General features: G+C 39.6%; 1 long non-coding RNA gene across 1 annotated transcript in view; it reads right to left on the reverse strand.

Moving 5' to 3' along the window:
* Window positions 1-528: 528 nt before the first annotated feature.
* Window positions 529-24,322, reverse strand: part of LOC120307859 — a 29,130-nt gene continuing 5,336 nt past the window's right edge. Inside the window, exons 2-3 of the long non-coding RNA XR_005556671.1 lie at window positions 3,219-3,397; window positions 529-715 (exon numbers count right to left, since the gene is read on the reverse strand). This is a non-coding gene — a long non-coding RNA (uncharacterized LOC120307859). The remainder of the gene's footprint in view (window positions 716-3,218; window positions 3,398-24,322) is intronic.

Here is a 24,322-nt window from a genome sequence, read left to right on the forward strand (position 1 = left end):
GCTGATCCACAATTGTGAGGAAGCTTTACTGTACAGTAAGCAAGTGAGACTTTCTTTGATCTAATTGGTATAGTATTGATTAATAGTTTTTACGCAGGCTTCTCCCAATGCTATAGTAGAGCCTTTAGAGCCCTTCAAAAATGGCTGCTGAGTTGTAGTGGTATTCCAGCATGGCATTGTTTTCATTGCTGTGCACTACAGAAGTAAACAACTTAACTCAGTGATTTTAAAAGAGAGGAGGCCGGAAGAGAGTGAATTCAGTCAGACCCAGAATCATGGGGCTGGACAACAGTTGGTAACAATAGCAAATAGAGGCGCTGATCTCCTTTATCTTCTCTTGATAGTTAGATAATTTAGAGAGAAAATGATTAGTAAGTAGGATCATTTAGCCAATTTAAGAACTGTATTATTAAGAACAAAAAAACAAATGCGAATCATGAAGTTTGTCTATTCTCTCATTTTCTTTAATATTGCAACTTTTTGCTAATTCAAAAATGACATTTGACAGTTGTGTTATTCCTTGCTGGTTCTAAGGTATCCTGTTTGTTTCATCCTGCTCTGTATGTTATCAAAATGCAACAGAATCACGAGTGTATGATCTTTTATGCCAGGTCTTTGCTGAGGATATTTTAAAGCATGTTGTCTTTTGTGAAAAATCCTCCAACTTTCTTTCTCTCAAAGCACATCTTTTACATTACATTTCTTCTGCCATGTCCTAAAATGAATGAAATGAAGTGAAAGTTAATTAACTAACCTACTTTTTTGCATCTTGAAAGAAGTCAACAAGTTAATCCTATAGTAGCTAGGAACAATTATTTTATTTTATTTTATTTTGTGGCTTCCAAAAAGCCACAAACATGAAAGTAAAATGCCACAAAGCATAATTTATGCATTCATCATTGTTGACTCCACAATGCACTTTATTTCTGAGATGCAGAAGAATGCAAAGCTGTGAAAATTACACAGAATATGACTAATACGATTTAAACTAAATCTCTCTGTACAGTGTCCAGCTGAATATAGGCTGAGCTTTGAAATAAATCTGTGTAAGGATGGTCAGAATATAACATTTTAATAGTAAGACAAGTTGAGAAATATGTAGAACTGTAGAAAACTGTACAAAAGTGTTAAAAAATCAAAAATACTCAATATACACAAAATATATAAATCAAAAAGTACATTAGGAACAAACAAAATAAAAGACAACACAGAACACTTATAGAGATCTGTGTAGAATACCTGGCTTCACACAATGGTTTAACCAAGATTTGTTTGCCTTACCTCCCCCCCATCGTACCTCATTGTGTGAGATAGTGAACAGTATAACCCTATTATACTGACCAACATGCCTCTGGCCAGGAGAAAAATATGGTGACCTACTCCAGTTTTCCCCATCATAAAACGTGATGGATCGACTTAAAGATATGGAAGCTATGGTACCCAGCAATGAGTCCCCCTGGCTGGGAGGTACCAATAAAGTTACAGGAGGAAAGCAAAGAAATTATCATAGTAATAGGAGCATCCATGACACGGATACCAAAGAATATCAAAGAAAGGTGAAACTTTTTCAACCCCTGTTCTAGACTACCCATCTCCCTCAAGGATTTTGGTTGTACTTTACTAAACACAGCATATTGCAAATGCATAAAGGCAGTGATGGGATTCAGCCAGTTCGCACCAGTTCGGCAGAACCGGTAACTAACTTTTTGTTGCCCAGGCCCAGAATTGACTTCCAGAAACAGCATCCACACATGTTTGAATCTCATCACTGCATAAAGGTAGGGAAACTGTAGTATATTTTATGATTGTTAGCCACTCTGAATCTTTGGAATGCAATATAAATATTGCAAATAGACACAGAAATAATATGTGGAACTGTTTGTCCATGAAAAGTAGTGATTGTTGTGAACTTGGGCTTTAGCCAATCATTAATCTAGGTATAAGTTAATTATAGAGAAGTTCAAAGTATCAGTATTCACAGAGTTGAGCACACTGTAACTCTGCTGTTACGAGGACCAGGGATACTTCATTGAAAGCTATGTGGCATTTAAACATCTCATGCACATTGAGGGCTTATGATGGCATTGAGACAATTTTGAATATCTTACTTTATGATTAGTGTTGTGTGGTTGGTACAATCTTACGCCTCTCAGACTTTGAACATGTTGAGACTGATAAGGAGGATAATTGTTTTGACTATGGTTCAGGATGTTTGTCAAAAGGCACATTACTGAAATATTTTATTGTTGAACACAAGACACAAAAATGTATTATGGGGGAAAATTGCTCCACCCTAATGCATAATTCTATTTGGAAACCTGCATAAAGAGATATTTATATTAGGAAAAATGTCTCTAGAAACAAATATGAACTTTACTACTAATTAAAAAAAAAACTCCGAACAGATGTAGAAATGAAATGGGACAGTGGTGGGATTCAGCTGGTTTGCACCACTTCGGCAGAACCGGTAGCTAATTTTTTTGTTGCCCAGGCCCAGAATGGACTTCCAGAAGTGGCATCCACACAGAGAAACGGTTGTTCACATATTTGAATCCCACCACTGAAATGGGATTAATTACATTTTGCACAATGAGAGGTTTTGGAGAGGTTAAATCATGAGTGTCAAACTTGATCGTGTCACATGACGTATTGTGACATATCGCGATGTTTTTCGCCTTTGTGGAGCTGGGGTGGGCGTGGTCTGCTTGTGACGCATTTGGCCCACGGCTGCCAGTTTGACACCCTTGGGTTAGACAATGCTTAGTCTTTGTTCAGCTGTTGCCCTGGGCTCAAGATGTTATAAAACCTAGAGAATAAATTAGGATCCACTTTTTCAGATACAGATCTGTGACATGGAAATGTTTTGGTGCACATCCCATGAGTCTACCCTTAGCTTTTCCTAATTCCAGATGCATCATGGAGAACTTCTAATTCTTCATGTAGGAATCCCCTTCTCCTAACACTTTCAGTGCTGGCCCTTTGAATTTTTTCAAAGTGAAGGAAGCAAGCCAACACTGGTCTAGGAATTAGATAATCTAAAGCAATGATTCATCCAGCAGCTATGTAACATTTGTGGTTCTCAAATCCTTGCCAGAAGATGACTAAAATATCTTGGCAGAAGTTTTAAACGAATCATGACTGGGCCTAAACAAGAGTCTGCACAAGCGAGTTCTCTATTTAATTGAAGGAAAATTAGGAATGGAAAAAAATCTGTTTACCTCAATTGCTGCAGCACTGATGTTGCCTCGGGGGGCCTTTCCAACCACTGCTTTCAACGGGGCCAAGTTCTGACTGAAATTCCCTTGTTCAGGCTTGGTTGTGCGATTCTACTTAGAAGGCTTCAGATGGCACTGTCTGGATGGCTGAAGGGCATCCATTCTTGACTTCAGTTTCTATCCTACCCAAGGATTAACATTTTACAGCCCTGAATGACCTCCCCCCCCCATTTCTTTTCCAGAGACTGAACAAAAATGGAAAGACCGAAAGACCAGCTTTTTCTTTTAAGTCTAGACTGGAAGTTAACTGGAGTTAATTTGGGACCTGTTCCTCTTTTGTTCCACTTTTACCACTTGCAAAAATTTTAGCATCTTTAGCAGACCATTCATATTCTTCAAAAAGCTTACATTTCTATAGAGTGGCGCCACTGGCTGGGCAACTCAAATGAGGTCTCACAAATGCATGAATGAGGGCAGGAAAAGATACTAGATGAATGAATATATTTTCAATGGACATTGAAGAGACAATGTCAATAGACAATGAACATACGGAATTCACTTATGTAATGAGGCAGGCCAGTGGCACACATCAAGTGTGGTTCCCCTCCCCCACAATCATTTATCAATTGTCCTTTAGGAGCACAAACCTGATGGTTTTGTGTGCACAGACTTAAGAACAGATTCTTAAAGGTATATCAGCTTCTGGGTAGGATCTGGATCTGGGATCATTTGCTGCACTAATTAGACATATTTATTTTTATTTATTTATATTCTGCCTTTATTGTTTTTATAAATAACTCAAAGCAACGAACATATCCAACACACTTTCCTCCTCCTATTTTCCCCACAACAACAACTTGTGAGGGGTTTGCCTAAGAGAGTGAAACTAGCCCAAGTCATCAGCTTGGTGGGACTTGAATTAAGCCAACAACAGCAATCACAGTTGGGTGGATACAACCATTATAAACCATGATTTACACATACCAAGGATGAATAAACACAAAGCACTAATCCAAGATCAAACAACCCACCCTAAGGCATAAACATCGTTAAAAACCTTTGGAGAAATCTATAATGATTAGTATAAAATAGCTATTTGCTATAATAGTATTTCCACATACAAAAGAAACAGGAAACTATTACCGTAAACTGTATTGGTGAAGGTATTGGAGAGGGAGACTCAGGTTGTAGTCCTTCTTTAGTCCTGGAACCAGCTGGCTCAGGAATTCTGGGAGTTGAAGTCCACGAGTCATAAAAAAGCCAAGGTTGCCTACCCCTGCCCTATACCATTTCAGACAAATACATGTCTAATTTCTTCTTTAAAACCTCCAGTGTTGGAGCACCCACAACTTCTGGAGGCATGATGTTCCACTGATTAATTGTTCTAAATGTCAGGAAATTTCTCCTTAATTCTAGGTTGGTTCTCTCCTTGATTGGTTTCCACCTATTGCTTCTTGTCCTGCCTTAGGGTGCTTTGAAGAATAGGTTGACCACATCTTTTTTGTGACAACCCCTTAGCTATCAAGTGACTCAAGTTCTTGTTACTAGACTAGACATACCCAATTCCTGCAACCATTCTTCACATGTTTTAGCTTCCAGTCTCCTAATCATCTTTGTTACTCTTCTCTGCACTCTTTCTGAAAGTCTCAACATCTTTTTTATATTGTGACAACCCAAACTGGATGCAATATTATAAGTGTGGTCTTACCAAGGCATTATAAAGTGGTATTAACACCTCACATGATCTTGATTCTATTCCTCTAGTCAAGGATTCTATTGGCTTTTTTTGGCTACTGCTGCACACAGCTGGCTCATACTGAAAGGGTTGTCCACTAGGACTCCAAGATCCCTCTTGCAGTTTCTACTATTGAACCAGGTACCATCTATTCCAGTGGTGGTGAACCTATGGCACAGGTGCCAGAAGCGGCACTCAGAGGCCTCTCTGTGGGCACGCGCGCCATTGCCCAGTCCTAGGCCTTCATCTGGGTTTTATAAAATCTTTTCACTTTAGGCCTCGGCCGCCGTGTAAAAAAAAAAGGTTCAATCAACCAGTCAATTTAAACTTCTCGCGGGAAAAAAAGATCTTGCAAAGTTGGAATTGATTGATTGAACTTTTTAGTCCGACCCAGTCTGCCGTTACCACCACAGCCATGCCCACCCAATTGGCCACGCCCACCCAATGGGCCACACCCACCCAGCACCCGACGATGCATAAGTGGGTTTTGGGTTGCAGTTTGGGCACTCGGTCTCTAAAAGGTTCGCCATCACTGATCTATTCTATACCTGTGCATTTATTTAAGTAAACTTAAAATATATACATTTTAAGTAACTTTTAATGACTTTTTTTATTAGGACTGAATGACAAGGCTTTGTATTTTGTTTATAGCTAAGACATGAAAGAGAAGTTCTTTTGTTGAAATGTCAGGGAAAGTGATAAATTATTGAAATTGTACAGGCCTTGATGAAGGGAGTCATTTAAATACATATTTTTCTTTTTCTCTGCACATTTCCTTTTTCCTTTTTATATTTTTCTTAGTTTGTATTTATTTTTATCTTTGCATTTAAAACTTCAATAAAAATTATTATATATAAAAAGATAGCATCAAGAGGTCATGAAACTATTAATGGAGAATCACCAAAATCCTTTTAAGTTCTTTCTGAGTTGGCTTGTGAGCTTGAAGTAAAGCTATACCGAATGCAACAGAAGACATTTTCAGACCCTTTTATGAAGCCTGACTGTTCTCATTGCTTTTTTAACATGCCACATTTGCTTTTCAAAGGAGGCAGAATCAAGCCTAGAGCTCATAAGGCTTCTGTGCGAAGCTTTGCCGAGCTGACCTACTGCTTACTCTGCAAAGAGAATTACTGTGGAGGGATTCTCTCGCAGTGAGGAAGGCATTGCAAGTGTGTGTGTGTGTGTGTGTGTTGGGGGAGGAGAAGATGGATTGTGATGGAAAGCCTAGTGCAGCAAAGAGACAATGCACCAAAAGCAACTTACAACTTGTCTGTTTTGCAAGCAGCAGCATTTTAAGAGCTTTTAAAGATACCTTAAAACGCCTTTGTTTTCCCTTTCTGGGAGAAATCGGGGCGACTGTCTTCAAAAAGAAATCCAAATGTTAGAAATTATGCAAAAGTAAGCATCATGTGCTTACTTGTGTTTGCTGTTAAAATATAGTTCTATGGTTTATTGAGCGTTGTTTTGCTCATTTATTTCCAATGCAAGCATTTGGTTTTGTAAAATTGTACAATTCTGTTGCTGTTTTATTTATGTATAGATTGAAATGTAATTACTAAAAGTAAGTAGGGTGTAGGTAGTATATTCACAATTAGTGCAAGTTCGAACAATATGATAGGTGATTTGATGTGAATTGTAAATTGATACCAGTTCGCATTTAATGTGCCCCACAATTCAGTTAATATGAGGCTGGAGCATGTATAATTGAGGCTACTTCAAGCACTGTTGCAGTTGAGGTCTTAGACACTACTAATCTTCATTGTGAAAAAGGGAGGAAGAACCTGTCCAAGTAAAACTACAAAATTTTTTTAAAAATAGGCTTGATATTGCATTAGAGCAAAAATGAGATGTATTTTAATGACAAGAACATAATTATAACAATGTTAATATATTATAAGATGTTGGAATCTATGGTTAAATATTTTTATTTTTATTTTGCTTTCTATAACTACTCTGTGACTTTCTTTACCAAAAATTTAAATTTCAACTATATTCTTTTTATACTTCACTGTAATATTTCCTTAATATATCTGTACAAATTTATTTAACATTTTTCATTGCCAACTTTTATCAAGCTCAAACTAGTTATTATATTTTCCACACTTTGTGGAAGTGTGAATTTGAATAATGTGACCATTTCATGGCAATTCATTAACTGCATTAATCAAGATCTACTTGTATTTATTTCTTGCCCAGTTCTAATCCTAATAAAATCATTGTCTTAACTGGGGTGGGGTGTGGGGGTAGAAGGCAGTTTAGTATTTTAGGATGTCATAATTTTGCAGAGTTAGAGAACCTCTGGAATAACCACTTTTTGACGATTGCATGCAGTCAGAATTGGTTAGCGAATCAGAGTTTCAAGTTCTGCAAAACAATAAGAGGTTGAGATTTGAAGAAGAGCTGTTGAACTGTATATTCAAATAAAATCAGGCAGTATGAATGCTCCTTCTGGGTTTATTGCAGAGATTGTTGGAACTAAGGAATATCTTCTCTGCTTTTATTATTTCACAATACTCTTATCCATTTTGGATAATGATGGTAAAGATTTTTTTTTGCTGGCAATTGCTTACAAGCTTGTTTGCAGATAACATTGCTCACATTCCCTCTGACTTAGATGCTATTTATACAGCATCTTATAGGACATAACACAAGTTATGTCTTGTGAGACAAACTGGGATTCCTTTGTAGAGATGGAGGTAAAGTTTTCTGTGGCAGGAGTTCTGCCACCTATGGGCTGGATGTATCTCTGCTTGGGTTCTTTTTGGGGGTAGGGGAGATGCTAGGAAACATGTGTGCAACGCTGAGAGGTGTTCCATGTCTCTATCAGGGCAGGAGTAGGGTGGTCTGCCTTCAAAAAGGCTGAAATATTTCTCCTATTAAATGCAGCAAGCCGTCTCTTAATACAGTATTGGATAACTTTCACTGAATCTCTCACCTCTGCCTCCAACCATTTTTTTGGGAAAAGCTGTTGGAGAAGGGCTTCTTCCAGGGAGAATTCCAGAGGAAGCTGATGGTCCAGATTCAGGCTTGGGCAGAAATAGCATTGATCACTGGTTTGTGACTTGGGTTAGGGCCTGGACTATAGCAATGCACTTGTCCTGTTAGATCTCTCAGTGACATTTAATACCATTTGCCATGATATCTCTTTGGACCGCCTGTGAAAGATGGGGATGGAAACAGTGTTTTGCAGCAGTCACATGATCTCCTAATTGGGTGATTCCAGTCAGCATTCCTGAAGGGGGAATACAGGGGGGGGGGGAATTAACCAAGATCTTGATTATTCCATTATGAGGCACTACATGACTCAACCCTCTAAGTTAGAGGTCCCCAACCCCTGGTCTGTAGACCGGTACTGCTCTGCTGCATGCCAGCAACTGGTCCACACAAACAAGCAAAGCCCCATCCCTGGGATGCAGGCAGCACACAAACCCACACACTCTCCGGTCCATGGAAAAACTTTTCTCCACGGAACTGGTCCCTGGTGCTCAACAGGTTGGAAACCTCTGCTCTAAGTCAACCTAGTATTGCACATGTCAGAAGCACCAAGGTACTTCCAGGTTGAAAGGAATAGCTGGTGACATCACAGTTGCTGAGGGATGCCCAGTTGGGCATTCATGTCCCTAGCAGAAGCTGGAGTGAAGGATGGGAGCTTATCTACCCCATGGCAGCACTTGGGTCTTGAACATGGGCTTGCTAACCTCCAACCCATGAGGAGGTCCTAACTACATGAGCCACTGTGTTCATATTTGGTCAGCCTAACAAGATAGACCAAGCTAAGAAACCTATCCCATGTAGGTCAGGACTGCTTTAATTGTAACAGTTATGGTCATGGAATCTTGCAAATCCAAATGTGTTTACCCACCCTTCATTTTATCTTCATGTGAACTAGGGAGGGGGTTGTCTGAAACAATTTCTCAAATAAATGTCTTGAGCCAGCTCAAACCTTGCTTCTCTGACTGTTATCTTAGTAGTGGCTCTTTCTCTAGTTCAGGGGTAGGCGACCCAAAACACTCAAAGAGCCACTTGGATCCGTTTTCCACCGAAAACAAACACTGGGAGCCACAAAACCCTTTTGATATCTAAAATGAAGATAACACTGCATATATCCTTTTTTACCTTTATTATAGATGTGTGTGTGTGTGTGTGTGTGTGTGTGTGTGTATGTGTGTGTGTATAATGTAAAAAAGGATATATGCAGTGTTATCTTCATTTTAGATGTCAAAAGGGTTTCTCTCTCTGTCTCTCTCTGTCTCTCCTCTCCTTCTCTCTCTCTCTTTCCTCTCTCTCTCCCTCTTCCCCTCTCTCTTTCCCTCTCTCTCAAGCTGGCTCCAAGCTGTTCTCCAACAAGCTCAGGGGTAGGCAACCTGGGCTCTTTTATGACTCATGGACTTCAACTCCCAGAATTCCTGAATCAGCATAGCTGGGCTAGCTAGCTCTCTCCTGCCCTTCCTGCTTCCTGCAGAGACGCAACCAAGGCAGGAGCCCCACCCAGTAAGCTTTTTGGCTTGTTACACACACACACACGCACAAGAGGCTGGGAGCCGCATGGGAAGGCTCAAAGAACCACATGCGGCTCCGGAGCCGCAGGTTGCCGACCTGTGCTCTAGTCCTTCAAGGTCATTCCCTCTGCTCTTTACATCCATGCTGTTCAATATCTCAATGGAATCCCTGGAGGAAACCTACCCCTGCTGAGCTAGAGATGCTGCTGTTCTGATATATTTCTTGAAGGCTGGGTCAAACAACCTGAATTAAAATCCTGAATGTTGGTCATAGGTGATCAGCATGGTCATGCTCCAAGATTTGCTGTGATTTATGGGATCATTGCTTCATTCTTAGATTAGTGTACCCATAGCTGTTCTTGTAACAGCAGTTGGTTCAGAACACAGTAGCCGGGCTGCTAAGAGTCAAATTAGTAGCAGGACATCATCATTCTGGTTGCATCCTTGACTGCCAATAGACTTCTGGATCCAGTTCAGGATGTGTGTGTTTTTTAATTATAAAAATCTATGTGTATTGATATTGATATCATTATCAATACTGATACTGAAAGGACTGCTCTCCTGGTCTCCTGCTGGAATTCAGCCTAAAGAGGAATTGGGTGCTAAAAGAAATGGAAGCTTGGAGGCATGTCTCCTTTGAAGCAGCTCTCATTTATAAAATACCTCGCTATTGTTTACATTTAAACAATATTGTATTGTAAACCACTCTGAGTCCTTGGAAGGATGATGGTGTACAAACAGCTGTGTGATGTGCATCAGTCACTCACCAAAATCTACAAGGTGCACTATAGGAAGTAGGTAGAAAAAGGAAAGTTCTTTAAGGAGGTTTACACTGAAAGGCAAAAAACAAACAAGGAAGTATTTTGTTGAGTTGGAGTTTTAAAGTCAGGAGGAAGAGAAGAATGATTCTTGGCTATGGTGGAAAAAAGGATGGCGGGTGTTAGAGGTAGAAGAGAGGTTTCCTAGGAAACTAGTTTCACAGAACATAAATTATAGTTGCAGAGCGTGTCTCATTATTTTACATGTGCCTCTCTGTGTGTTGTGTATGTGTGTCTGTGGGTGTGTCTGAAGTGCTAAATTTTATTATAAAAAAATTCAATATTCTCCATAGGGCGTCAGATTGTGTTTTCTTATGGATTAGAACTAGTTAGGTCAATGAATTACCCAAGTTCTGAAGCAATCTTAATTAAAAAAACATTTCTGAAATATAAATTCCTCCAATTTCATGCAGAGAGCTTGAGGCTTTGGGTGCACAAACACAGGTTCTCTGTATCCTCTTTAAATGACTCTTCTCTTTTCCATTTCCATCACTGAGTTCATTTTTTGTCTGTCCTCCTGTGAATGATCTGTTCGTAGAACATTAAATCATAAGATGGGAAGGGACCTTGGTGGTCTTCTAGTCCAACTCTCTGTTTAAGGCAGGAGACTTTATCACTGTAAATCGATGAACCTCAAGGCTTAGTTGCAATGGCTTCTATAAAATGTTATGCACCCGCAATGTACCAAGTAGCTGCTGTTATAGTTAACTTGCATTAGGGGAGATTAAGCGGTAAAAAAAAGGGTATGTGTGTTTAAGAATAGCATTCTCCTTGTAAAATTGTGAAGAATCCAGATATACACGTACCAGTGAGATTTGTAATCAAAACATCAGAACAGTCCTGCTGGATTAATCCAATGGCTTAATTTCAAGCATTCTATTTTCCACCATGACCTGAAGCAGGACATGAAAAACAGCAGAATTGTCTCATTGTAACTTCATTTTCCAAGTCATGGAAACTGTTAGTTGATATTTCAGCATCTTAAGCTTGGCAGTGCAGTAGAATAATTGTGTTTTCCCTTGTCTTGCAGAGGCAGCTTTTTCCTGCTCTTACAGTTGGGGTCTCTGGATGCATATTGATTTTTTTTTTGTTGTTTATCTCAGACTGTGCCATCATTCATTTTATATTACTGGAGAAACCATTAGCAGTTTTAAAAAAAAAGACAAGAAGTAGTGTGCCCATTAGTTTATGCATATGAGAGGAGGGGGCGAAACAATTAAAAGAACATCAGCTTATAAACCTGCTGATACAGTTATTAGTAGACCAGATAAAATACAAAGAGACACAAAGTCCCTTCCTTGCTTCTTTCTTTCTTTGCCTGTAAGTGAAAAGAAGAACCTGGTCTAACATAATACTGTTGAGTGCTTTCCCTCTTGTATATGCAGAAATTATAAAATTTAGCTGCCAGTTCATGTATGTATTAATATCACAAGATATGGAGAAGTATATGTCTGGATGCATTTAAAAGAAAGGAATGACTCTTCAGCCCCAAAAGGTATTTGACAATATTCAAAAATTGGAGTCCTTTTGGTCACTGGGGCGGCAATTGTGTTGAGTTAATATGGAATAATATTATCTAACTATTTACAGGTAAGGTATGTGTGAGATGAAAAAAAGTCTGAGGCAGTACAGGTAGTCTTTGACTTATGAGTACATTGGTGACCAAAATGTCCATTGCTAAGTGGTGTGGTTCTCAGATGAGTCGCTCCAAATTTGACAATTTTTTTTTGATACGGTTGTTAAGTGAATTATTGCTCTTGTTAAGTGAATTGTGTGGTCATTAAGCAAATCTGACTTCCTCAAATGATTTTGTTTGTTGGAAGCCAGCTGGGAAAGTCCCAAATGGTGATCATATTTTGGGACTCTGCAACCATCGTAAATACAGGCTGGTTGCCAAGCAACTGAATGTTGATCATGTGACCATGGGGGTGCTGTGAGGGTTGTAAGTATGAGGACTGATTTAAAATCATTTTTTCCAGTGCTGTTGTAACTTTCAGTGGTCACTAAACAAATAGCTATAAATTGAGGACTATATATAATCTCTAGGTTAGACATCTCTCTCAATCTGTGCCTTCAGTCTGACCAAGGGAGAGAATGAGGTATTTTAGCTTATTGGAAGATTCAGTTAAAAACAGCCAAATGTTATTTAGATTTTAATTATATTTTTCTCAAGTTCTTGCTATTTTCGTTTTCTTCCTAAAGTCTGAAAAATTAAGCTGCATCTCTCATTTATTTATTTATTTATGCATTCAATTTCTACAGCCACCCATCTCAGTCAATGTCTCTGAGCAGTTTACAACTAAAAAAATATACTACAATTAAAACAATAAAAACATTAAAAACAATAAAAAAGCCTCCAAAATAAATATACACAGCAGCTGAGATACTTAGCCAGTTCACAGTCAAGCCAGGAAGAGGGGCCTTCATCCAAACTACTGACTTGGAAAGCCATGATTTTGTTAAATCATCTCTGGTAATAAACTATGGTTGCTAGTTTCATACAATCACAGTTAACAAATGATAATGGTGGGTTATGCTATGAACATGTTACACTATGAACGAGCAAGCAGTGTCTGGGGTCTCACATTGTTCTAGCCCAAAATATGGTTTGTGTGGTCCTAAAAATGTTGTGTGAACTTAATATCTTAAAATGCAAGATACTCTTTAGAAAAATGTTACATAAATTGCATTTAGTATTTTAATTATTATTAGTACCATAATTAATGTCTAAAAGTTGATACATGGGAAAGCATCCCAATCACACTAAATATTCTATACCAGTGGTTCTCAACCTGTGGGTCGGGACCCCATTTGGGGTTGAACGACCATTTCATGGGGGTCGCCAAACAACGCAGTCCGCCATTTTTTCCCCCTTTTCCTTAGCTGTGCTACTCCCTTTTATTCTATTGGCTTTTGAAAGCCAATAGAATAGACTCTCTTGAATAAGTCTAATTCTATTGGCTTTCAAAAGCCAATAGGAATTGTCCAGGCTGTCTCTGCCCTGCTGAGCCTGCCAAAAGTCCCATTCTGCAAACGGTGCTGCACCAGTTGAGTAGTCCTTGACTTACAACCGGTTGAGTAGTCCTCAACTTACGACTGGTTGGGGGTCGTGGCATTAAAAAGGTTGAGAACCACTGTTCTATACCATCCATAGCTTTTCTTTTTTCTTTTACTGTACAGGATTTGGAATGAAAGAAGAAGGATGAGAGAGAAAACAAACAAGCAGGTGCTATTTATAAAGCTGTAATGGATTTCAGAGAAGATACATAGTGAGAAACCAGATTCAGAAATTCACTGCTTCGATTTATGTATTTTGAGGAGGGTGGGCAAGAAGAAACAACACCAGCAAAGAATCCCACCAAGCAGAGATTACATTATTTATAATTCATCATTCACACATCCATCTCAGATTCTGCAAACTAATCGGGAAGAATTGCCATTCTTGGAAAGATACTAGTTCTGTCAGGCCATGCTTACGGAACCTGGCTACAAAGACAATCTTTTGATACTATGTTAAGAATTTGTTATGTCCTCTTTAAAGATTCCAAATAAATGAATACAAATCCTGTGTATAATTGAGAGAGAGAAAAACGTTCATTCTATTCACATATTGTATTAGCCACCAAATGGGTTGTTTAGCTCTGATTTGATCTGTTGTGTGAACCCTACCATTGTGACTTACAAACTGTAGGTAATAATTTAGAGCAGAATGTGAATTCAGCCAAAGTGGGGTATTACAAGCCATTTTCTCTGGCTATTGAAATTCTTTCTATGCATTCATCCCTCCCCCATTACTGCCACCTGCTAATCATATTTCTGAAAATTGGTGGCACAGTTTCATATCGGGAGCAGAAACACGTGGGAATTGTAGTGTAAACTATAAGCATCACTTCATTTAAAAAATAAACACAGGTTCCTGCATATTCCCTCCATGGCTTTCCACATGTCGAAGTGTTAGTACCACTTTATAAAGCCTGGTAAGACCATATTTGGAATATTGCATCCAGTTTTGGTCATCACAATATAAAGAAGATATTGAGACTCTAGAAAGAGTGCAGAGAAGAGTAACCAAGATAATTAGGAAACTGGAGGCTAAGACATATAAAGAACAGTTGCAGGAATTGGGTATGTCTAGTCTAGTAAAAAGAAGGAGCAATATCTAAGGGGCTGCCACAAAAAGAGGGGATCAGCTTATTCTACAAAGCACCTGAAAGCAGAACAAGAATCAGCGGATGGAAACTAATCAAGGAGAGAATCTACCTAAAACTAAGGAGAAATTTCCTGACAGAACAATTAATAAATGGAATGGCTTGCCTCCAGAAGTTGTGGGTGCTCCAACACTGGGGGATTTTAAGAAGAGATTGGACAACCATTTGTCTGAAATGTTATGGGGTTTCTTGTCTGAAGGTTGTACTAAAAGACCTCCAAATTCCTTTCCAGCTCTGTTATTCTATTACCTGTGCATGGGCAAATAATTAAACAAGTTTAAGAAGATTGTAATGTAACTCACTATATTTATGAGATGTTATTATCAGATACATCATCATTATGGCATTGTGGTTTTATGTAAACATCACTCTTCACCTCTTCTTGTGCCCAGTTATAGTATCCAAAATGCCTGTCCCACCCTGTAATTCCTGGGCCCCACCATTTGCATCATTGACTAGCCTAATGCACACCCTCCAAAGAAGAAATATGGCTTCTCCCACTTACTGCAGAAGTTCCTCCCTTCTCGCATTGCCCAGTGTGTGAAGGCAACTCAAAAGATAAGAACTGAGATTGGGAGAGGGAGAAACTGTGCCATGGAATGGGGTCAATGTAGATGGCAGAGTTCAGAATCGCTTATAGAAAGCCATCCACTCCTACAGTTGTATACTATAGGGGAGAAGGGGAAAGAGGTGGAAGAAAAAAAATCAGTAATTGATCTCTGCTTTTATTGTGGCCAGTTGATTTTTGTGGTAAACCCACAAAGCTTTCATTTGAGCAGCTTCAATCAGTGCTATAGGTTTCTTTTGTTGGCATGCTGTAAGGTCTTCTCTATGTTCCAGTCAGCAGAAGATTCTGACAAGGTAAACTTTACTGTTCCCATTACCAATACTTATCTTGCCCCTGTTCCCAGCCCCTCCATACCAATGAATGACAAGGCCAACAGATTTTAGAGATCTTAATAGCAATAGCACTTATATACTACTTATATAGTACTTTATAGCACTTTATAGCACTCTCTAAGCAGTTTACAGATCAGCATATTAGCAGAATAACAGAGTTGGAAGGGATGCGATAGGTGATCTAGTCCAATTTCCTGCTCAAGCAGGAGACCCTATACCAGACATGTCAAACACAAGGCCCGCGGACCAGATCTGGCCCACAATTGGCTGAAATTTGGCCTGCAGAGATGCTCTGAAAATGGCGAGGGACTGGCTCCTGCCACCCTGGCCCTGGCCCCACCCTGCCCTCTGGCCCCCTAGGTGCACACACAAGAGGTGGTGAGCGTGTGGGGACCAATGGCATAGCACGCTGTGAATACCGGACTGGCCCTCCAGCAGAGCACTGTGGTGGCACACAGAGTCAGGAGAGCACATGATGCCATCCCATCTCTTTTTGGTTTGGGAGCAGGTCGCCACTGGTCATATCCTCAGCCCCCTCGTGGGTCTTCTCCTTGGCCCATGGGTGGAGTGCATTTCCCTCACGCATCTTGGTACCCATCACAGTGGCGGCCACCAGTCTCTTGTGCAGGTCCATAAGGTCACTTCCCAGAGCTGCAGGCCTGGCCAGCATGAAGGAGGCAAAACGGTCAGCTAGGAAGCCCCGAGTAGAGGTGGTAGAGCATGCCCAGGGCCAGCAGGCAAAAGGCCACCCTGAGCAGGGAAAGCTGGATCTGCATTTTAGATGCCTGTAATTATGGCATCTAAAATGGCTTCCCAGTCTGAGCCAGGATTGCGTGCCTCCCCCTCATTTCTGCTGGGCCTGAGCAGCCTTTTGCTTTCTGGGCATGCTATACCATCTCTGCTCAAGCTTCCTAGCTGGCCTCTTTGCTTCCTTTGTGCTGGGTGGGCCTGTGGTCTGGGCAGTGGCGGTAGCCTAATGGACCTGTGCGAGCTTCTGGCAGCTGCGGCCCAAAGTGGGGCCAAGGTGCGTCAGGTGCATAGGGGGAACAGGCTCCATGGACGGTCCAAGGGCAAGATCTGCGAGGGGGCCGAGGAGGAGACCAGCAGTGACCTGTTCTCCAACTGCAAGCAAAAACAGATGGGATGGAATAGGGGCCTCCAGCGGTGTGCATCACCTCTCTCCTTCACCTGCTGCTGGAGGGTTGACTTGGTATTTGCAGTGGGCTGTGGAGCCCCAGAGTACACCAGTCAAGGGGCCTGCCCCCCCGGCCTCTGTTTGCAGAGGCTGATGGTGTCAGGCAGCAGCCACCCTAGCCCCTGCCTCACCTTGTCTTGCCCCATGGCAATGGCACCCCCACCCTGCCTCTCCTCTCCTCCCCTGCAGGATGAGCTTCCTGCCCACTGCCCCACCCACCAGAGACCCCCTGGATCTCCCCCAACCCTGCCTAGCCCCCACAGGCGTCCCTCCAAACAATGTTGAGGTGGCCACACCCACTGCAGCCACGCCCACCCAGTGGGCCACACCCACCCAGCCCCCCTGAGGGCACCATAATGCTGATGCGGCCCTCAGTGAAATTGAGTTTGACAGCCCTGATCTGTAGTCAGGGACAAATGAGGACATGGCTTAAGGGGAAGGGCAGCACAATAACAACAAGAAGAGGTAGTTATGCACCAGTTCTTCATGACTGGCACTCGCATGTTAACTCAAGTACTTTCTAACTGGGGTTTACCTATTTACTTGCAAGTGTGTGGGTGAAGTGCCTCCTTGCTATCTTCTTTGATCAGGATTTTGTTTTTTTCACAGTTACTAGGAAAAGGTTGTAGCCATCATGCTGAAACTGGCAATGAAAAAAACTGTCCTTTTTTTTTTTTTGCAATCCCCTTGCAGAAGAGGGCTGCCTAGTGCTGTTCCATTATCTCATCTCCCTGCACTGCGGCAACAGCCAGCTCATTATTTCCCTCCCCCCTTCATATCCTATCAATATAATTACAGGCATCTAAAATGCAGATCCGGCTACCATATCATGTCCACTCAGAGCATTTCGAAAGAAATCAAATTAATGAATGGTGTTGCCAATAGACTGATCTCATTTCTCATGAATAACTGGCGAGATCCTTTTAGCCATTCCAAAAACTAATATAACTATAATGAAACCGTGTGCGCCGTTGAGAGCTTCCAGAAGTTCTGATCAAGAACAGCTTCACAGCTTGAAGTCCTGTTCACAAGATTGCAATCCAACCTGTATTTTTAAATTTTTGTTGTCATTGTAAATCTGGCTTTTATTAGTTCTTACTCCTTGGAACTGCAGAGGTAGTGTGGCACAGAGGATAAAGTATGTTAGAATAAACCAGAGACCCAGGTTCAGGTTGATTCCTTGCTAGGAGAGTCACTGGATGACTTAGGGCCAGTCAGTCACTTCTAGGACTCAGTCAACAGGACTCAGCCATCAGCCCTCTGCATAGCTGACTTTATGACTGAGGACTTTATAACTGATAGATTACAGGTAGTCCTCAATTTACGACCATAGCTGAGCCGAACATTTCTGTTGCTAAGGGAGACATTTGTTAAATGAGTTTTGCACCCTTTTACAACCTTTCTTGCCACTGTTGTTAAGTGAACCATTGTAGCTGTTAAGTCAGTAACATGGTTGTTATGTGAATCTGGCTTCCCCATTGACTTTGCTTGCCAGAAAGTCACAAAAGGTGATCGCGTGGCCCCAGGACACTGCAACCGTCATAAATACGAGGCAGTTGCTAAGCTTCTGAATTTTGATCACATGACCTTGGGGATGCTTCAGTGGTTGTTTAGTGGGAAAAATGGTCATAAATCACTTTTTACAGCGCCGTGGTCACTTTGAATGGTCTAGTATAATGGACACACGGTCTAGTATAATGGACACATACTGAAAACGAAAGATAAAGTGATGCAAATTATAATACAATCACAGATGAAAGAATGTGAAATATAGTGAAATGTTAAAAGCTGATTCAATCCAAGTATTCAGGGAGCATGAATACTTGTTCAAGGGTTCAAGAAGGAATAATAGAAGACATCCAACTTCTGTTTCTCACCTCTCTTTAACTAGACACTTGTAATATTTTAGTTGTGAGGAAAAATTAGCTAGATCATCATCCATCCTGCCTTGAGCTGTGCAGAATAAAGGCAGAACATAAATCGAATAAACAAACAAACAAATACATACATACATACATATGTATGTATACATACACTTGCAAGCAGCTTTCCTTAGATTTCGTAACATTTAATTTAATTTTTAAGTGTATTTATTGATTTAGTTAGTTATATAAATAAATAAATACACTTGCAAGCAGCCTTCCTTAGATTTCGTAACATTTAATTTGACTTGAACTTAAACATTGATTTTACAATTAATGTTTAATTTTAAAAGGCTTGTGCTCCATGAGGATATTTCTATTAAATCCTTTTTACCCAGTCCAGAACCAACTATATAATAAAACGGGGCTAGCATTTTGCCATTCTCCTGGCCTTTTTTGGGGGGGGGGTTTCTGGGCACATAGAATTCTGGATTATATGGATGTGTCCATGGTGGCTAGGTACCTGGATGGGGGCCACCTGACAATTTCAGGATTGTTCACTAGATTGCAACATTTGAAAACAAAAACATTCCAGAGGAATACAGTGGCAAACGTCTTCCTTAAAAGTACCAATAAAACTGTATGGAGGCCATCACCAGGATCAATCTTCTCACTAGGGTGTTTTTTCTCCTTTACTAGAGAGCACTGTGTAGAGTTCAGTAAGAATTACTTCTGAAGAAGCTTGCTTGGGATTGCATTGTAACAATAGTACACAAAGGCCGCCTGGGATTAGAAAATCAATATTGACGCAGATGCACACGGGACTGCAATCTTAAACATACTTTCCTGGGAGAAGCTGTAATTGAATTCTACAAGACTAAGTTCTGCATAGAAAAGCTTAAGAGCTGGACTGATTTCTCCCTACTTTCCGACTGCTGAATATCCAGTCCAGATGCTTTTATTGTAGCTCCTAAATTTTCATCAGGTATTCTATCTTCAAATCTATTTTTGCTCACCTAAGTTTTAAATGTGTTTCTTTTAAGCCATTTTTTAATAAAATGATATGAGATTTTTTTGAATGCTGACTCCACTCCTAATTCCTTCACTTTCATTAATTACAGAATCCATCTTGCTGATAATTTAATTTAGACTTGTATTAAATTGTCCAAATGGAAAACTCACTACCCCTATATATCTGGATCAGTTAACATCCTGGTCCTAAACTAACAGAGTCTGAAACATTTGAAGCTGGATGGAAGGTGCACAACAGTGAAGGTGTGGTTCCCAGCCTTGATAGATAACACCAGAGAAATACCTGGAGTATGCTAACTTTGCCAGTTTATGGGCAGGAAGTGGAAATAATTGGCCCTCAGACATGTAGCAATAGCACTTGGATTATATACTGCCCCATAGTGCTTTACAGCACTCTCTGGGCAGTTTGCAATGAAAACATATTGCTTCCAACAATCTGGCTTCTTATTTTACCAGCCTCAGAAGGATTTTTAAGGTCAACAGCTACCCAAAGAACTTGGGGTTCCAAGAGGGCAAATCAGGAGACTCAAGCAGAGACTTCCAAGAGAAACAGAACTTTATTTGGCCAAGTGAAGTTGCTGGGTGGAACACTATCTGAAACACTGCCAGCTGCGTTTAGAAGTGCCACATACTGGTCAGTTAGGCACTTCTTTATAATAGGCAGGCAATAACCAATCATAAAGTTCACCATGTCAGTACGCATAATATCAGCCAATCACATTTCATTCCTTTCCCGCTCTTTTCCTTATCTCTGGGTCTGTGTACGTGTTCTTCCTGCCTTCACAAAATGGCGTCCCTAACGCAAGCACAGTTTACAGAAGCAAAATGGTGATAATTAGGCTAACAAGAAGAATAACCTTTTGTACAATCCCTATAGATCGAAGGCTAAATCAACCTTGAGCCCCATCAGAATCAAACTCCAGGCTGTGGGCAGAGTTTTCTTGCAATACTGCATTCTAACCACTGCACTACCAGGGCTCCTAGGTCTTTAATAGGTGATAACCAGGACCTCAGATGGCACTTGGAAACCATTTCAACTTTCAAAGCTGTGTGGCTATTTGGGCTTACCATGGTGCACCCGACACTTCCACATGGTGCAGCATTTTATTACTTTAATATATACTGTATGGTGTAATTTATTTCTTTGTGGAATCCTTAGCGCTCTCTGAACTTGTTTGTTGCTTGCAGATGTTTAGGTACCAGATTAGGAGTGGGTTTGCTCTCTGTTTATTTATAGTAGCTTGCCCTGTCAGTACTGATAATTTATCTCTCTGGAAGTTCTAAACATATACAAAGGCTTACATTAAATACTATTCAAGTATTGCATCGGGGACATTGATGGCAGTTCAAGATTGTTAAGTGCGACAGCATTATAAAATGATGTAGGGGGACATATGCATCCTCATATAGAATGTAATTTTAGGAAGAGAATTGAATTTCAAGGAAGTCCTATTTTTACTTAAAAAATATTATTTTGGCCTTTACAGTTTAAAAGCACATGGAGACAACTACTGAATTTTCATAAGATCAGGGGTGCTGACAGAGGTGTCTGCAAGGTGAGAAAAACATGATGGCAGACACAGTGTTATGAGCAAAATTCTGTTTTTTATGTGCTTTATTAGGGTAGCTATAGATAGGCACTTTTTTTTTCTTAGTGTCATCCTTCCCTAAATGAAGTGTAACAGTGTTTCTCAATCTCAGCAATTTTAAGATGTGTGGATTTCAACTTCCAGAATTACCTGGCTAGCATGCTGACTAGAGATTTCTGGAAGCTGAAGTCCACACATCTTAATGTTGCTGAGGATGAAAAACACTGCCATATGGCAATATTATTGCTCTATGTTGTTCAGTCAAGTAAGGCCAGCTGAGATTTTGCAAATGAAAAATTCTGAACATTTAAAAAGTATTATATAAACCTCCTTTCCTCAACCTGTTTCCAAATCAGCTTTCAAGTTACAAAATCCCATGTTTGGGAAAGGGTGTTGTGAATAACAATGTTGGTAGAGATGAAAGGAAAAAAAATTTGTAGCTTTTTCATACAGTTCTTTTAACCTTGAGGTTTAACCTTGAAGCAGACTTTCCATGCTTTCTTCCATATTCGCTTCAGCTTGGCTGCATTTTCTTTGTTTAGAAAAAGATCTGATATATAGCAACCAATGGATAGAGATGTTTAGACAGTCTTGTTTGACATATAACACACAGAAGAAAGTGCCTCAAACGACATGGAAACTGGTGGTGGCTCTTGAGTGTGTGGAAGATGCTTTGCAAGAAGTGAATTATGAAGCTGGACATTTGTTTACTTGTTCTTGTTTGCTTTGGATCAACACTTGTTATTTTTCTCTGATATCTCATGCAGAATCTAATAATTGCGTCCTCCAACTTATTTCCAACTTATTTTGGTGCGTCAATTGATCAAATATCAAGATTGCTATGGATGTTGCAAGATGAGCTGTGAGATCTTTAGGCTGTCAGAACCAGGCAGATAAATAAACTCCACCTAAGACTAAAATTCAGGCTTGTGCAGATTTACTGTTACTTAGGAGTAAGTCTCATGACATTGAGTAAAGAATCATAGGATTGGAGCGAGTTTTAAGGAATGCAATAGAGGTTTTGCTTCAAATAAAAGGTCATATCCAGTTCTCCTTAGTACATAAAGGGCTGCTGCCAGACTTCCAGAAAGCAAAGAAAGAAACCTTAAGAAATAAAGGGATAATTCACCGTGGCCTGATAATAAACAAATATGTGTCTAATACTTTCACCAAGCTAGAATGACTATATGTGTGATTTGTTTTAACATCCAAACTGTTTTAATATCCAAACCATATTCTAAGTTCAAAAGTTGCACTAAATTGTACTTTAAAAAAAATCACTTAGGGTATTTTAAGAACCCACCAATTATGGCTTCTTCATCAAGCCATGATTAACCAAAGTAATGATTAAGCACTATGGGTGAACTCAACTACAGCTAGCCAACTGAATTTTTCAAAATAAGTAGGAAAATGTTGCAAAATTATACAATTTATTATACAATGTGCTACCTGCCCTAGATCTTTAAGTATTAAAGATAGAGAGCCAATACTGTTATCAGTAAGCTTTCTAGAAGTACTCAAATAGAGATAGTTTAAAAGTGCTAATCTTGTCCTTGCTGCAGACTGCTTCTGTTCCCTTCCCAGGAAAAAATGCTTTCTGACCTCATATTTGATCATCCTGATTAGCTCATGGAGACGCTGGAATGAATAATTCATTGGGTATAAGATGACCTAAATGAATAACGGCATCAAATAATTTATCCATTGAAGGAAAACACCTGGTTCTCGTGATATGTGGCTAAACATAGGGCTGTAGTTCCAATCCTTTTCATCCACTCTCAAACAAGCTTGTACCTTAAATCATCCAGTTATCTCTTATTGAAGAATTTGTGGCACCTCTTAGGTTGTCTGCTTCATGCCCTTTCCCCCCCTTGGGTCTCTGAACAGAACATGATTTAGATGGCTATAAACAATCCTAAGAGACTTAACTTTAATCCTGCCCTTAATCATGAAAACACAGAACAGTTAAGAGACAAAGGGAGGTCTGGTTTTAATCTGAATTTCTAAAATTTCTAATCTAAACTCTTTATAGATGGATCTATATCATTTAGATAAAGCAATTTTGCTTTGCCTTTCAGCCCTAATTCAGAGGTATAATGAATCATATAATGGATGGAAACTAACCAAAGAGAGAAGCAACCTAGAACTAAGGAGAAACTTCCTGACAGTTAGAACAATTAATCAGTGGAACAAGCTGCCTCCAGAAGCGGTGAATGCTCCAACACTGGAAGTCTTTAAGAAGAGATAGGACAGCCATTGTCTGAAATGGTATAGGGTTTCTTGCCTGAGCAGGGGGTTGGACTAGATGACCTCCAAGATCCCTTCCAACTTTATTATTATTATAAATAATAATATAGTAGGGTAAAATATAAATTTTAAAATATATTAAGGAAAAGTTTCCCTTGAGTCAAACACAATTCCTGGTAACTTCATGGACAGATACATGATTGTCCTTATTGGTAACAACAACAACAAAATTAATTTCAATGAAAACCACATTGTTTATGGTTATCACAATGTTCAGATGCATTTAGATAGTCATTCTATCATTTTATAAGCAGGGTGAGCAGGAAGAACAGAACTGAAAAAAAAATGCTCATCGCAGAAAATGTATCTTATCTACAGACTTTCACGTTCAAAACATTACTTTGAATAAATACACTGACTAAAAAGAATATAAAATATTAAAATATATTAAGGAATAGTTTCCCTTGAGTCAAACACAACTCCTGGTAACTTCATGGACAGATTCGTGGGCACCAATATGAGAGTGGTTTGCCATTCTCTTTAGAAGGGCTAGTTTGGAAGTTTTCAGCACTGTTTTATGTAGAATGTATTACACTGTACTTGCTTGAATATTATCAGGACACAGATGTCCATACCTGGATTTCATTCATCCTCTTCCCCAGGAAAGATAGTTTGCTAAAGTTGCCAAAAGCCTTAAATAATGCTGTCAAACATCATCCTTATCAAACTATTGCAAATGGAAGTCATAAAAAATAAATTCATCACCCCGTTTTTCTTTTTCCTATCTTTGCCTCCTTTCATTTCATTTTAACTGTTTATTTGTATTAAAAAAACATTTAATTTGTAAAGTTTCACAAATGCAATGATAAAAATAATATTAGCATCATCTTAAAATGGATTTTATAAGGACTTCAGTATCACCACTTAGGCATACATTAAATGCATGTATGTGGTTTTGAGAATAATTACTGTAATTGAAATAGAAATAACAACACATTGCACCAGAGAGGGAGAGCAGCATT

This window comes from Crotalus tigris, unplaced genomic scaffold, assembly GCF_016545835.1.
Source record: "Crotalus tigris isolate CLP2741 ecotype Arizona unplaced genomic scaffold, ASM1654583v1 scf7180000017833.3397121, whole genome shotgun sequence".
Lineage (NCBI taxonomy): Eukaryota > Metazoa > Chordata > Lepidosauria > Squamata > Viperidae > Crotalus > Crotalus tigris.